The sequence below is a fragment of the Hippoglossus stenolepis genome, chromosome 8 (assembly GCF_022539355.2).
Source record: "Hippoglossus stenolepis isolate QCI-W04-F060 chromosome 8, HSTE1.2, whole genome shotgun sequence".
In the NCBI taxonomy this organism is placed as follows: Eukaryota; Metazoa; Chordata; class Actinopteri; order Pleuronectiformes; family Pleuronectidae; genus Hippoglossus; species Hippoglossus stenolepis.
This window is the reverse complement of record NC_061490.1, coordinates 3,027,721-3,042,543: the sequence shown is the minus strand read 5'-3', so window position 1 is coordinate 3,042,543 and position 14,823 is coordinate 3,027,721. Positions and strand designations below refer to the sequence as shown.

The 14,823-nt window shown below is 40.9% G+C and overlaps 1 protein-coding gene and 6 non-coding genes across 22 annotated transcripts in view; all 7 read left to right on the top strand.

Annotated features, from left to right (window-relative positions):
- The window catches only part of snap91a (synaptosome associated protein 91a), a 72,162-nt gene that overhangs the window by 2,959 nt on the left and 54,380 nt on the right, over window positions 1–14,823 (top strand). The window lies entirely within an intron of this gene.
- Window positions 10,574–10,644, top strand: trnag-gcc. Its single transcript has one exon. It is a non-coding gene; the product is annotated as a tRNA-Gly (tRNA).
- Window positions 11,125–11,197, top strand: trnam-cau. The gene has a single exon. It is a non-coding gene; the product is annotated as a tRNA-Met (tRNA).
- trnag-gcc lies at window positions 11,681–11,751 on the top strand. Its single transcript has one exon. It is a non-coding gene; the product is annotated as a tRNA-Gly (tRNA).
- Window positions 12,234–12,306, top strand: trnam-cau. Its single transcript has one exon. It is a non-coding gene; the product is annotated as a tRNA-Met (tRNA).
- trnag-gcc lies at window positions 13,894–13,963 on the top strand. The gene has a single exon. It is a non-coding gene; the product is annotated as a tRNA-Gly (tRNA).
- trnam-cau lies at window positions 14,440–14,512 on the top strand. The gene has a single exon. It is a non-coding gene; the product is annotated as a tRNA-Met (tRNA).

The following is a 14,823-nucleotide window of genomic DNA, read 5'->3' as shown; positions in this document are numbered from 1 at the left end:
CCAGTTTTATTTGAAATGCTCAAAAAGAAACGTGGGAAAAGCCTATAAAGTATTTGGAAACGGTTTAATGCAAACACAAACCACAGATATGCAGCTTGCACAGAGCATTTCGATGCTTTTTCATATTTTAGTCATTATACCCAGTGAACATCTACACACAGAATGATTCAAATATGAAAAAAGATACGTAAACCCATGAATTGTATGACCGTGGACAGAGGAAAAGTGATGTTTGGGAAGGTGAGCAGGAGAAGGGGTATCCATTTATTGGATTTGGATGACAACTAAAAAAGTGACAGCCACCTTTCACTAAGGAGACCAGTGGAAATGGGGGGAGGTGAAGAACGCTAAGACATTAAGGAAGGGGGGACTTCCCATAAAAACTATGTTTTGACAAATTGTGTCTAATTCTATTATTGACAACTGTGCGCTGACTCAGCTGCACCACAAATGCACTGTTGCCGTCACGTGACATGAGCCATCGTCATCATAAACATTTCTGTCTGAGGAAAGGGCATCAAGTCCAAGTTGGCAAACTCAGACCCAGTTTGAGTTTGTGTCCAGACTAAAAAAATAAAACAGAATGATGAGCTGCATTCAATCCAATCACAACAAAGTGGAACATTTACCCACTCGCCAAAGTGTCTGTCAGCACTTTGCAGGTCGATGCTGGAGCACTTCTCTGCCACATATCGTTTCCTCTTCACCCACAGAAAGAGAAAAAAATATTGAAATAACAGATCGAGCAATTATTAAAATTATTATTAAATACAAACATGATGAACAATGTTTTGAGTCTCAGATTTAGCCTTCTTTTACCTGTATTCAGTAATCTAAATACATTTTATTTTTAAAAGAATGTCACATCACATCACAAATCTCATTACTTTTAGTGACAATGTGACATTTTCAAAGGAGGAATAACACAAATGTCCTCTGTTACGGACTTTTGAAATTCATGACCGTAAAGATTTACTTTGCTGCTACAACCTTACTTGGTCTGGTAAGACCAGTTGCTCAATGATAGATGGTAGCTAATATAAATTCTCAACATCTCAGCATAATAAACACGAAGATCTTCTTAAAGCAACAATGCATAAGGGTAGATTCCCTCTCCTATTATCCTGGACACTGTTCAACAAAGGTTTTTGATTTTACCAACAAAGTGAAACCATGTTTTCATCATAAGTTAACGTGACTGATCGTAGGTTAATAGCTACAGTCGATCCATAATTTCCTGCACTTCTTGGGGTCGTTTAACTCTGACATTATATTCATTTTCATTCCAAACTGACATTTTCCCAGTCTGCTGCTCCGGGATACTAAAACATTTGCAGCTTCGGTGCATTTGCATGTCAAATAAACCTGTTGGTATTCACATTTCCCTGAGCAACATTAAAGACCCTTATTACACACACATTATTATTATATCTAATTATACAACATTAGAAATCACAATCATCATACTTAATCTAAAAAGATTTTTTCTGAGATTTATTGTTGTACAGAATCAATTTCTATAAACAATGTAATGCATACAAGCTTGTATTACAAATGAGTTCACTGACTCAATCACTCATCCTCATAATTAGCCTCTGATTCCACTTCAAAGATCCTCCCATCATGCTAATGCAGTCTGTCACAAACATTTCTGCTGTTTGCACAGAAACGGAACCAACCACACAGTAACATGGATTCAGTTTAATTATATTAAAATACTAGAGAGGTAATATTGTTTGCCATCTTAGATTCTTGTTATATATTAAGTTTTCATGTTTTCTGGCTTTAATCTACAGAGCTGATTATCAGTTTGACTGAAACTTGACAGTGGACAGAACAATTAAGATGAAAAAAATATCCCTTATCATGCTTTGTTTTGTCAGTGTCCAAGCAAGCTCCATCGGTTGAATTTATTAAACAAGAAAGTTGTTTGATCTGATCATCAATGTTAAAGCAATATCATGCATAAAACATGAACTAAGCTGACGTCACCCTATCCAGATGTGACGAGTAGGAAAAGGTTGTTCTGCTTTTGATAGCAAATGACTGGGTTCTTATTTGATCTATAAGAGATCAAAAAATTATCAAAAAATGATCTCTTATAGATTGTTCCACAGACAGCCAAATGTGTATCGGTCTGTCACTCAGCTGATCTAGTTCAGCAGCAGGACAGTAAGCTGCTCAGTCTGAGACAGAGAGACGGAGAAAACCTGAGAAGATCAGAAATCCGACAGTTTTTGGTCCGATTCAGGTGCTTCAGCCTTTTTGTGGATCAAAAGCTTCCTAAATCGATTTTTGAATTGAGTAGAAGGAACGAACGACGTCTTACTTTTCTCCATTACTGTTGTTTAAGAAAAAGTAACAGCTCCTCAACATCTATCAGCTGCAACTCCAACAAAATCCACTAGCCATTGTTCTGAAGTAAACAAAGACGCCAGAGAAGTTGTAAATAAGCGGACCAGAAACCGGAAGACACTCAACACCAGCATAGAAACCCACCCCTAGCGTTTCGGCGGTGTAATTGCAGCGCGACTCACACACACCTACGCACAACTATGAATGTTCGGCCCCGTCCGGAGGCTACGTGCGTACTTACGGCGTAGCTTTGACGCAGAAGCATGAATTGGCCTTAAGTTCTTATTTGCTTTTACTGAAGAGATTTACAGACAAGTTAAGACTAACTAAATAATGCCACTAGTAGTAGTAATAGTAGAGTTGTGTCTCCAGAGACACATTTGCCTGACAGATAACTGAGATACTGGTCGGTAGCAGAAGCACAGTTTACTCAGAACTCCTCATTGCCCGAGTGTCTTAGAGAGGGATCCTGATTACAGTGGTCGATGTGTGTGCATGTGCATGCATGCACAAAAACAGTCACGCATGCCACATGCCGTTGGCAACATCCCAATACAGGATTTTTGTGATGATCCAATTGAGTGTCTTTTTTTGGAGCAGGGAGGTGCAGAGGAGGAGGTGCAGCTGTGAGTCAGCCGCCCGAATGGGCTTAAGTGGTTCTAGGCATTAGGATAATGGATAATCAACAAAGACCATTGCTAAGACAAGATATGTTTTGTGACATAAAGTAGAAGCCTTTTGTGCAGCAGATCTGAGTCCTGATCAGACAGGACACAGTTTTTACAGTGACTCTGTTTACATGGACACCAATATTCACCTTATTCAGAATGATACATTATTTCTAAGATGGTTTTTACATGAGTTGCTAATAGAATTCCATTCATATTCCCGTGTACATGTTACAGAGCATAGTCTGATTAGAATTCATGTCATTACTCCCACTATGCCATTATGTTTGTAATTCCATCAGTTTTAAAACCCCAACCTGAAATAGTTTAATGTACATGTATACCATTTTGGTGTTTTCTTTCTAATTTTACAAAAGCTACAACTCTTTTTTTTATTTTTCCATCTTTTTTTACACTCCAGGGCATGTGTCGTCAAGCGGTTGGTAACTCCCGTTTGTCGATGTCGTAAAATGTGCTCCAGTAGGATGTTATGAAGCAATTATGATGTACACTTCTGCATAAAATGATTCTGAATACTCCATGTCTTAATTTGCTTATTGCTTATTGCTTTATGATCTTATTTGGTTTAAGGTTATCAGAATGCTGTTTACATGGCAGTTTCTTATTCAAACTATTGTCTTAATCGGGTTGATATAAAAAATATTGGTGTCAATATAAACGTAATAAGTGAGAGACATCTTTTCTCCAGGTGTTTTCTATCGGCAGTAAACCTTTTGCACGCTGCTCATGTGCACTGTGCACTGAACACCTCAGGCTAAGAAAAAAGCTACACACTATGCTCCTCTTTTTTTTATTGTATAGGCTTCAACAAAGAAGTTAGCATGGTGAACCTCATGTTTGCAACCTGCAAAAAAAAAGTGTTGTGTCTGATCTGGGCGTAAAGGTGCTCTGTGGAGTCTTGGACCATTGGAGTGATGGTCTTATCTCTGGGTCCCTGTTTTGTTTGCATCACACAGAACAAAGAATTGTGTAGGATTTAAAATATTAAAAATCTGCTTTGTAAATGTTTTATGAAGAAGGAAATGCATTCAGCAACAATGTAAACATAACTTTTGTTTGTTTTGCATGTTTAATACATCAGTCTTCATATACAGCAATGATCTGAAACTATTGCTTTTTGCAACTCGATACAAATAAAAAAATGTATCTTAATTTTAGCAGTGCTTGCATTTGTCTTGTTGCAATATCGATTGTGTCTATTGCAGGACAATTAAAGATTTATTTATGTTTAAAGTAAGTGCATAGGTCACTTTTAAATTGGAGCTTTTGAATATATTTTATCTTGGTAGAGTAGTGTGACCATCAAGCACATGTGCAGGCACATGACTCAGGCCTGCGAGATGGAGTGAGGAATGACACCCGCAAGCCATTTTCACAGACACTTGTAAATCCTATGATGTAGTGATGTGTGGGATGAGCGTCAGACAGTACTGTTAGAAATATGAGAATTATACCGTGATCGCTGAACAACACAACATAATGTACTGATGGAACAGTATGCAATTCTATATCGTGGCACCTTGCTTGTTCAGTGGCTTATGGGAAATACTCAAAGGCAGCGTTTTTATAGTTTGCTCAGTATAACAACTGAGCACTTCTCAGTGTGAATCCAAAGTTCTGGAGCATAGATCAGACAACATGCAGGTTATCTGCTGCCCAGAGGAAGACAACTAGAGAACCAGGGAACAGGGTTTGAATGTCTGCCAAATGAAGCTGGCTCTGTTTCCAAAAGCAGGCCCGTCTGCTCCTGCTGCTCCGAATAGTCTCCATCTTTGTCTACTCTGGTTGCCCTCATCTCTTAATCCTCCTGCAGTGAAGATCGTTAAAACAAATGTATAGCTCGAAGGTTCTGCTTCCAAAAACGTGTGACACAATTTTTCCTCCCTCACTTTCCCCTTACTTTTTTCCTCTAGTCTTTACGGTCTTTACATCATTTAAACGCAATGCGCATGATTTAGACTATTTCTGATTTAGTGTCACGGCTGAGAGTTTGTCTGCGTTTTCTGCAATAATTATCACCAGTGCTGCTGCTGCTGCTCTAAATCTAGTCACTCCAATTAACAGGTTTTTCAACACAGAGAAAGCGATTTAGCTCTTCCTAGAGAATATATAACCTGCAGTGTGTGTATTTGGTGAGGGGGGTTTAAGGCAGGAGGGTAAGCGGGGAGAAGCATAAGCAGCGTGCTGAGTCCCCTTTGGCTGCTATGGTGCTGTTACCACAACATGAGTCACCATCACTATGTTGCCACATGTGAGAGGCAGACGGTTTTCTTGAAATAGGGAGAGGGGAGAAGAGGGTGAGGTGTGGGGGCTGTAATCCCAACCAAAGCCATTTCATTTTGAGTAGCAACATGTACCTGTTATATATTAATACATATATATTACTACAGCTGCAAAATTTGCTCTTCAGGTACATTGACAATTTTGACAAATTTCCCCTGTTTCCAGTCTGTTGTTGTTGTTGTGTCATCAATAAAAATTTAATTAGATTAATTATGAAGCTACAACTAAGAGGCAGTCAGCTAAACTGAGTGGAAACTGTGAAACCACTGTATTTGCAGGTTTTACATTTCATTTCTTTACATCATTAAACAGATACGTTATAAAGTGTTATTTGTTGAGCTTTAGAGATGCAGATGCAACTTTCTAAGTTAGAAATATTCAGGTACGCAGCTCGTTTGTCACCTGCTTGCTGTGAGATTATATTTTTCCAACAGGTATTAACCAGCCAAATGTGCACAAAGGATTTAACGTCTCCCAGCAGCAGCAACACATTCTGCTGAGGCTGGAAGACGTTAGTCTGTGGAAGGAACGCTTGAACAGTATTTAGACAACCTGTCTTCACTAGAAACAAGGAAAAGTATTGAAGGCAAAATATTTGTTTTCACAGGAGCAGCAGCGGTGTGGCGTGTCTGAACAATGTCAGTGAAACTGACATGAAATACAAAAAATGTAGCGCCTCCACTTCCTGACCCAACACTGTCAGTGTGGATATCTTCACTGCAACTGCTGGCTGCAGCTGCTGAGCTGTTCATAGTTAATATCAGGGTATTAGGTATATATTTTAGTGTTTTAACAGATAGCAGTGCTACATTTTCCCAATCTCTATAGCATAATTTATATAAGGATCAAAATTCGATGCTGCCTTAAAGATAATAATATTAATATGTCACATATGCATTGAACACAGGCATATCCCAACCTGGATACACACAGAAATCATTTGCAGATATCCTATTTTTAATGGCTGTCAATAGCCACTGACTAGTGGTGTTTTTTATAGGTGTTACTTGTGAATCAACCGCATAATGGTGAGGCTGTGTATGAAGCACATACAGTGAGTATAAAATTGATCCCAAATTTGAACCCTGTGGCACTCCAAAATTCACCAGGGAGGGGCATGAAACAGTCACCAATAGAAAAATCTTCTCACTTTAAAAAGCAGAGCCTAATGATAAGTAAGTTGGTGCTGGAGTCTAATAATTACTATATTAGTAACAGTTAATATTATATATTTAAGAATTATTCCTGTATCTGTGTCTTTCATAGAATCACTGCATACTCAAAAACTGTAAATAGAATCTGAGCTTTACTCAGAAAAATCTAAAAGTCAGTATAAAGCTTGTGGTTGATTATTGTATAAGTAGATATATGCATGAAAGAAAGACAAACATCTACTAGTCCTCCCATATTTCTTCTTTTCTTCATCCTGATTTTCAATTTGAACACTATTGCCGCTACTCTGCTCTTCTTTCTTGTTCTCTACGTTAAAGTGATTCAGTATAGTGCCTGCTCTATGGTGAGTTGCAGTCAACAGAGGAATGTAAAATGAGCTTGGTTCAGAGGGCTGAGCATGCACTGCGGTGCTGATCTCACAGCCTGTATCCTTGAAAGCCCCAGAATGCCTCTCTAATGTCACACTGTGTGGGAGGTGGATTGTCCTACTCACAGTGTGCGTTCAAATTAATGACCTGGAACCAGGAACCCCCATACATCTGCTGACAGACCACTATCTCTTCAAAATTTGAGCAGCTGATTCAAATTGATTTGCTTCTCCTATTTTCTCCATGGCTCTCTCTCCACTTTCTGATGTTCTCTGGAGGTCGTGATGCCCTTGAGCCTCTTAGTCTTTGGATAAAAACGTTAATTTACTGTGCAGCTTTATCACTGGAGTTTTTTGTCAGCTCAATTGGACAGAATGTAAAGGCAGAGGCTTGCTTTACCCAGAATAGGATGCAGGTTGACAGGGCTTTGTCCTGGTATGAAGGTACAGTAAGGAGCAGCAGTTTTAGGAGGTCAAACATTGGTGTATACACCTGGCTGTATATCAATAATGCAAGGGGACTTGGGTTTCCTGCCTCAGGACCTGACTTTGCAATAAAAAAAAAATGATTGTCACAAAAAAGTCAAAGGACCAATTGGAAACTTGTAGATTGGTAATTCGATGTTTGACTAATGATGTCCAGAAAGAAGATATAAAGGCTCTGATATGAGCATGTGAGAGAGCACTGGTAGTCAGTCTGTGGACAAGAGGGTGGACGATTAGAGTTATTAAGAAAAGATTGAACAGTGAACACAGCAGAATAAAGCAATTCTGTTTACCATGAGAAAATTCTGCCTTGAATTGGTTTGTTGAATGATGGGTAAGATGCAGGAGGATCGTCCACAGACCAATGAACAGTATATTTGCTGCTCGGTCACTGAATGAGAGAACATCACAGTTAATCTACCTGTAGAGGGTTAATGAGACAGCTGTTCCTGTAAATGTCTTCAGTGTTGCTTTAACAGCTAGGCATTTACAGCAGTGACGTGAGCACTGAACAGACAAAATGTTAGCTACAGAAAAAAAACTAAAGTATCCATTTGATTTGCTGTTTCACTATCATAGCTTTACCCAGAAAGCATATCTCTCTCTGTGCTAACATCAATCTAACAGTAGTAGCAGTGAAGCCAGGCAGAACAAGCGCTATAGCCCTATGCTATAAGATTTATTCCTCATGTAGTCATGTTCACTCTCATATAAACTACGTTTGTGTATTTACATGTGTTTTTGTATTCTTGCACCATAGCAGAGAAGCACCACTCCACCAACTGAGTGAAATGTCACTTTGTCAAAGTGTCTATATGAAGACAGTGACGCTGCTATCTGTGTGCACCAGTTTTCTCATATGTCGATTTCAGCCTCTGTTTTCCTGCATCCCATTGGTCTCCTCTTTGTTTGGCTGCCACACCACATTGGTGTGATGCTACGCGGGTATACAGTGCATTCTGGGTAATTTTTTCTCTCTCCCTGTGTGTTGCTTGAGGCTGAGAGGAGCTATAAATAAATGCTGCGCTTTCATGGTCCATTCATGTGTAGCTCAACAAGGCAACACTCGTGCAGCATGGCGTGCATCACTCTTAAAGATAAAACGCTCACTGAGCACACCGGTCCTCTTGTATCATGTGTCCTCTCCCATTCAACACTGATCTGATGAAATAGGATAATAAATAGAAGATTTTCAGGACAGAAAATAACATAAATATTCATCATAGAGGTTATATGAAGGACAGGTACTGTTTATGAATGCAGTGGTGGATGTAGTGTTAATTCTTTCAGCAGCGTAAAGCCTGGTATGACTCATATACATGTGGCTCTGTCTCGATGACCCCTATAAGCCTGCTACCGTGGGAGTTTTGCACCTGTGACGATGATTTCAGAAGAACCTTAGGGAATCGTTAATGCCATTGCAAATACGAGAGCTTGTTGCCTAGGAAACCACCTTGGCATGTCCCTAGTGGTATGTTAGTCAAAATCCATCTATGAAAAAGACGAGGTGGATGTTGTGTGTGTGTGACGTGCAGGCTTACATATATGGTTGAGAGTCCTGCGGTGGATTCATGCTCTGTAGCTCAGTTGTACTCACACACAGGGGTTTTTATATCAGTTGCATTTTTTGATGTGTTAAAGGGTTGCATTTGAAACTGGAGACCTGTCAGATATGTTTTGAGTGTAGCAGGCACTAAAGGCATCCTGATATGCTATTCAGTGACAGTTATCTGACACTGTGTCGGTCAATAGAGCACACAAGAGTCCAAAGTGTGAGAGAAGAAGATCTCAATCAATAAAAGTCGGCTGCTGCAAATACCATGCCAGGTTAAGCCTGATAATATTCCATAATTTTCCTTTTGTCCAAAAACTCCATTAAAACACCTAAAAAACCATTTTTTTCACGTCCATTTCTAAAACAGTCTAAATTATGTCCGATAACAGCTGTGTTCCATTTGTTGTTTATATATTTTACCTGGTGTGGAAAATAGCTGGTGTATGTGGGTTCGACTTAAAATATATTAAATTAAAATACTGTAGTGCCCATTAGGGCTGCACGATGTATCGAAAATCTTTCGCCATTGCTATATTAACATGCACACATATGCATACATATCGCAAAAGTGGTTTTCCATGCGCCACGCATTCTGATTGGTCAATATAATTGGCCAATCAGATGGAGCCATGCTGCCCTAGATAATGAATTAAAGATATTCCGATCATTGACGTTTTTTCAATTAGACATACCATCCTGCTAGTCTAATTGGTTCTGTCGTTTGCAGTAGAGTCCACGTGGGCTGGTAGCCCCACCCTGCCCCAGGTGTGAGCCTTTGGCCCGCCAAGTGGATTAAGATTATTGAGTTATAATGCTCACTGTTAACTGGTTCAAAATGACTTTACAAACACTGATATGTCATCTCCTTATGACTCTTGTTATGGATTATTCAAAGTTTTGACAGCAACATTGGTTTTGTCCGAATTTCTTGGTACATAACATTTGGACCATTTGGACACAGTACGGGACAGCAATGTTCTAGAATACACACATGTATCCCGAAATTTCAGACCTTGGATGCGTATGGTTATTTGACTGACAAATAGTCCTTCACATTTCAGATACTTTTAAAATCGATTTTTTTCTCACATATTTTCTCTGTGGATTTGGCCTCGTTGGCGCAGTAGGCAGCGTCAGTCTCATAATCTGAAGGTCGTGAGTTCAACTCTCACACGGGGCATGTGCCTTTTACATGAGGTTTTGAGCCACTTTGCAACAAGTCATTTACACTGTGCATTCCATAGAGGCGGCAGTTGGAAAGGACGGGAAACTGTGGAGACACTGAAGAGGAATGAAGGCTCGTGCATTTCTGGTTCCCGCTGTAGAAATGAAAGAGTAGTTTTGCATTTCTGGGAAAAATCAGAGCAGCTGCAATTTGGACGACTTGCAGGCCAAACCATGTAGTGCTTCTTTGCTATGTGCAGAAAATAGAGATTGACAGGAATGCAGACAGAGCCTCTGCACACCCATAGCTGCCAACACCTGGACAAGTGATCAACTTTCTGAGATTCAAGATTTCAGAATCAGGAAGATTTATTCTCATTCCAAAACTTCGAAGGGGTCTTTGAAGTGGTTTCAACATCAGATAAATTGTCCTGGCAGGGCATATGGGTCCCTTAAGAGTGCGTTCTCGAAAAAAGAAGATCGTACAGAAGGTATAGACAAGCATTGGTGGTTCAGTGGTAGAATTCTCGCCTGCCACGCGGGAGGCCCGGGTTCGATTCCCGGCTAATGCATCAGAGTATCTTTAGCCAATTATTTATATCTCAGGAGTGGGTGTAGTCATGGCTATGTCCATACCATCCTGCTAGTCTAATTGGTTCTGTCGTTTGCAGTAGAGTCCACGTGGGCTGGTAGCCCCACCCTGCCCCAGGTGTGAGCCTTTGGCCCGCCAAGTGGATTAAGATTATTGAGTTATAATGCTCACTGTTAACTGGTTCAAAATGACTTTACAAACACTGATATGTCATCTCCTTATGACTCTTGTTATGGATTATTCAAAGTTTTGACAGCAACATTGGTTTTGTCCGAATGGCTTGGTACATAACATTTGGACCATTTGGACACAGTACAGACAGCAATGTTCTAGAATACACACATGTATCCCGAAATTTCAGACCTTGGATGCGTATGGTTATTTGACTGACAAATAGTCCTTCATATTTCTGATACTTTTAAATATCGATTTTTTCTCACATATTTTCTCTGTGGATTTGGCCTCGTTGGCGCAGTAGGCAGCGCGTCAGTCTCATAATCTGAAGGTCGTGAGTTCAACCCTCACACGGGGCATGTGCCTTTTTACATGAGGTTTTGAGCGACTTTGCAACAAGTCATTTACACTGTGCATTCCATAGAGGCGGCAGTTGGAAAGGACGGGAAACTGTGGAGACACTGAAGAGGAATGAAGGCTCGTGCATTTCTGGTTCCCACTGTAGAAATGAAAGAGTAGTTTTGCATTTCTGGGAAAAATCAGAGCAGCTGCAATTTGGACGACTTGCAGGCCAAACCATGTAGTGCTTCTTTGCTATGTGCAGAAAATAGAGATTGACAGGAATGCAGACAGAGCCTCTGCACACCCATAGCTGCAACAACCTGGACAAGTGATCAACTTTCTGAGATTCAAGATTTCAGATTCAGGAAGATTTATTCTCATTCCAAAACTCCGAAGGGTCTTTGAAGTGGTTGCAACATCAGATAAATTGTCCTGGCAGGGCATACGGGTCCCTTAAGAGTGCGTTCTCGAAAAAAAAATCGTAAAGAAGGTATAGACAAGCATTGGTGGTTCAGTGGTAGAATTCTCGCCTGCCACGCGGGAGGCCCGGGTTCGATTCCCGGCTAATGCATCAGAGTATCTTTAGCCAATTATTTATATCTCAGGAGTGGGTGTAGTCATGGCTATGTCCATGCCATCCTGCTAGTCTAATTGGTTCTGTCGTTTGCAGTAGAGTCCACGTGGGCTGGTAGCCCCACCCTGCCCCAGGTGTGAGCCTTTGGCCCGCCAAGTGGATTAAGATTATTGAGTTATAATGCTCACTGTTAACTGGTTCAAAATGACTTTACAAACACTGATATGTCATCTCCTTATGACTCTTGTTATGGATTATTCAAAGTTTTGACAGCAACATTGGTTTTGTCCGAATGGCTTGGTACATAACATTTGGACCATTTGGACACAGTACGGGACAGCAATGTTCTAGAATACACACATGTATCCCGAAATTTCAGACCTTGGATGCGTATGGTTATTTGACTGACAAATAGTCCTTCATATTTCTGATACTTTTAAATATCGATTTTTTTCTCACATATTTTCTCTGTGGATTTGGCCTCGTTGGCGCAGTAGGCAGCGCGTCAGTCTCATAATCTGAAGGTCGTGAGTTCAACCCTCACACGGGGCATGTGCCTTTCTACATGAGGTTTTGAGCGACTTTGCAACAAGTCATTTACACTGTGCATTCCATAGAGGCGGCAGTTGGAAAGGACGGGACTGTGGAGACACTGAAGAGGAATGAAGGCTCGTGCATTTCTGGTTCCCACTGTAGAAATGAAAGAGTAGTTTTGCATTTCTGGGGAAAAATCAGAGCAGCTGCAATTTGGACGACTTGCAGGCCAAACCATGTAGTGCTTCTTTGCTATGTGCAGAAAATAGAGATTGACAGGAATGCAGACAGAGCCTCTGCACACCCATAGCTGCCACAACCTGGACAAGTGATCAACTTTCTGAGATTCAAGATTTCAGATTCAGGAAGATTTATTCTCATTCCAAACTTCACTTGAGAGGGTCTTTGAAGTGGTTGCAACATCAGATAAATTGTCCTGGCAGGGCATACGGGTCCCTTAAGAGTGCGTTCTCGAAAAAAAATCGTAAAGAAGGTATAGACAAGCATTGGTGGTTCAGTGGTAGAATTCTCGCCTGCCACGCGGAGGCCGGGTTCGATTCCGGCTAATGCATCAGAGTATCTTTAGCCAATTATTTATATCTCAGGAGTGGGTGTAGTCATGGCTATGTCCATACCATCCTGCTAGTCTAATTGGTTCTGTCGTTTGCAGCAGAGTCCACGTGGGCTGGTAGCCCCACCCTGCCCCAGGTGTGAGCCTTTGGCCCGCCAAGTGGATTAAGATTATTGAGTTATAATGCTCACTGTTAACTGGTTCAAAATGACTTTACAAACACTGATATGTCATCTCCTTATGACTCTTGTTATGGATTATTCAAAGTTTTGACAGCAACATTGGTTTTGTCCGAATGGCTTGGTACATAACATTTGGACCATTTGGACACAATACGGGACAGCAATGTTCTAGAATACACACATGTATCCCGAAATTTCAGACCTTGGATGCGTATGGTTATTTGACTGACAAATAGTCCTTCATATTTCTGATACTTTTAAATATCGATTTTTTCTCACATATTTTCTCTGTGGATTTGGCCTCGTTGGCGCAGTAGGCAGCGTCAGTCTCATAATCTGAAGTTCGTGAGTTCAACCCTCACACGGGGCATGTGCCTTTTTACATGAGGTTTTTGGCGACTTTGCAACAAGTCATTTACACTGTGCATTCCATAGAGGCGGCAGTTGGAAAGGACGGGAAATGTGGAGACACTGAAGAGGAATGAAGGCTCGTGCATTTCTGGTTCCCACTGTAGAAATGAAAGAGTAGTTTTGCATTTCTGGGGAAAATCAGAGCAGCTGCAATTTGGACGACTTGCAGGCCAAACCATGTAGTGCTTCTTTGCTATGTGCAGAAAATAGAGATTGACAGGAATGCAGACAGAGCCTCTGCACACCCATAGCTGCCACAACCTGGACAAGTGATCAACTTTCTGAGATTCAAGATTTCAGATTCAGGAAGATTTATTCTCATTCCAAAACTTGAAGGGTCTTTGAAGTGGTTGCAACATCAGATAAATTGTCCTGGCAGGGCATACGGGTCCCTTAAGAGTGCGTTCTCGAAAAAGAAGATCGTACAGAAGGTATAGACAAGCATTGGTGGTTCAGTGGTAGAATTCTCGCCTGCCACGCGGGAGGCCGGGTTCGATTCCCGGCTAATGCATCAGAGTATCTTTAGCCAATTATTTATATCTCAGGAGTGGGTGTAGTCATGGCTATGTCCATACCATCCTGCTAGTCTAATTGGTTCTGTCGTTTGCAGTAGAGTGGGCTGGTAGCCCCACCCTGCCCCAGGTGTGAGCCTTTGGCCCGCCAAGTGGATTAAGATTATTGAGTTATAATGCTCACTGTTAACTGGTTCAAAATGACTTTACAAACACTGATATGTCATCTCCTTATGACTCTTGTTATGGATTATTCAAAGTTTTGACAGCAACATTGGTTTTGTCCGAATGGCTTGGTACATAACATTTGGACCATTTGGACACAGTACGGGACAGCAATGTTCTAGAATACACACATGTATCCCGAAATTTCAGACCTTGGATGCGTATGGTTATTTGACTGACAAATAGTCCTTCATATTTCTGATACTTTTAAATATCGATTTTTTTCTCACATATTTTCTCTGTGGATTTGGCCTCGTTGGCGCAGTAGGCAGCGCGTCAGTCTCATAATCTGAAGGTCGTGAGTTCAACCCTCACACGGGGCATGTGCCTTTTTACATGAGGTTTTGAGCGACTTTGCAACAAGTCATTTACACTGTGCATTCCATAGAGGCGGCAGTTGGAAAGGACGGGAAACTGTGGAGACACTGAAGAGGAATGAAGGCTCGTGCATTTCTGGTTCCCACTGTAGAAATGAAAGAGTAGTTTTGCATTTCTGGGGAAAAATCAGAGCAGCTGCAATTTGGACGACTTGCAGGCCAAACCATGTAGTGCTTCTTTGCTATGTGCAGAAAATAGAGATTGACAGGAATGCAGACAGAGCCTCTGCACACCCATAGCTGCCACAACCTGGACA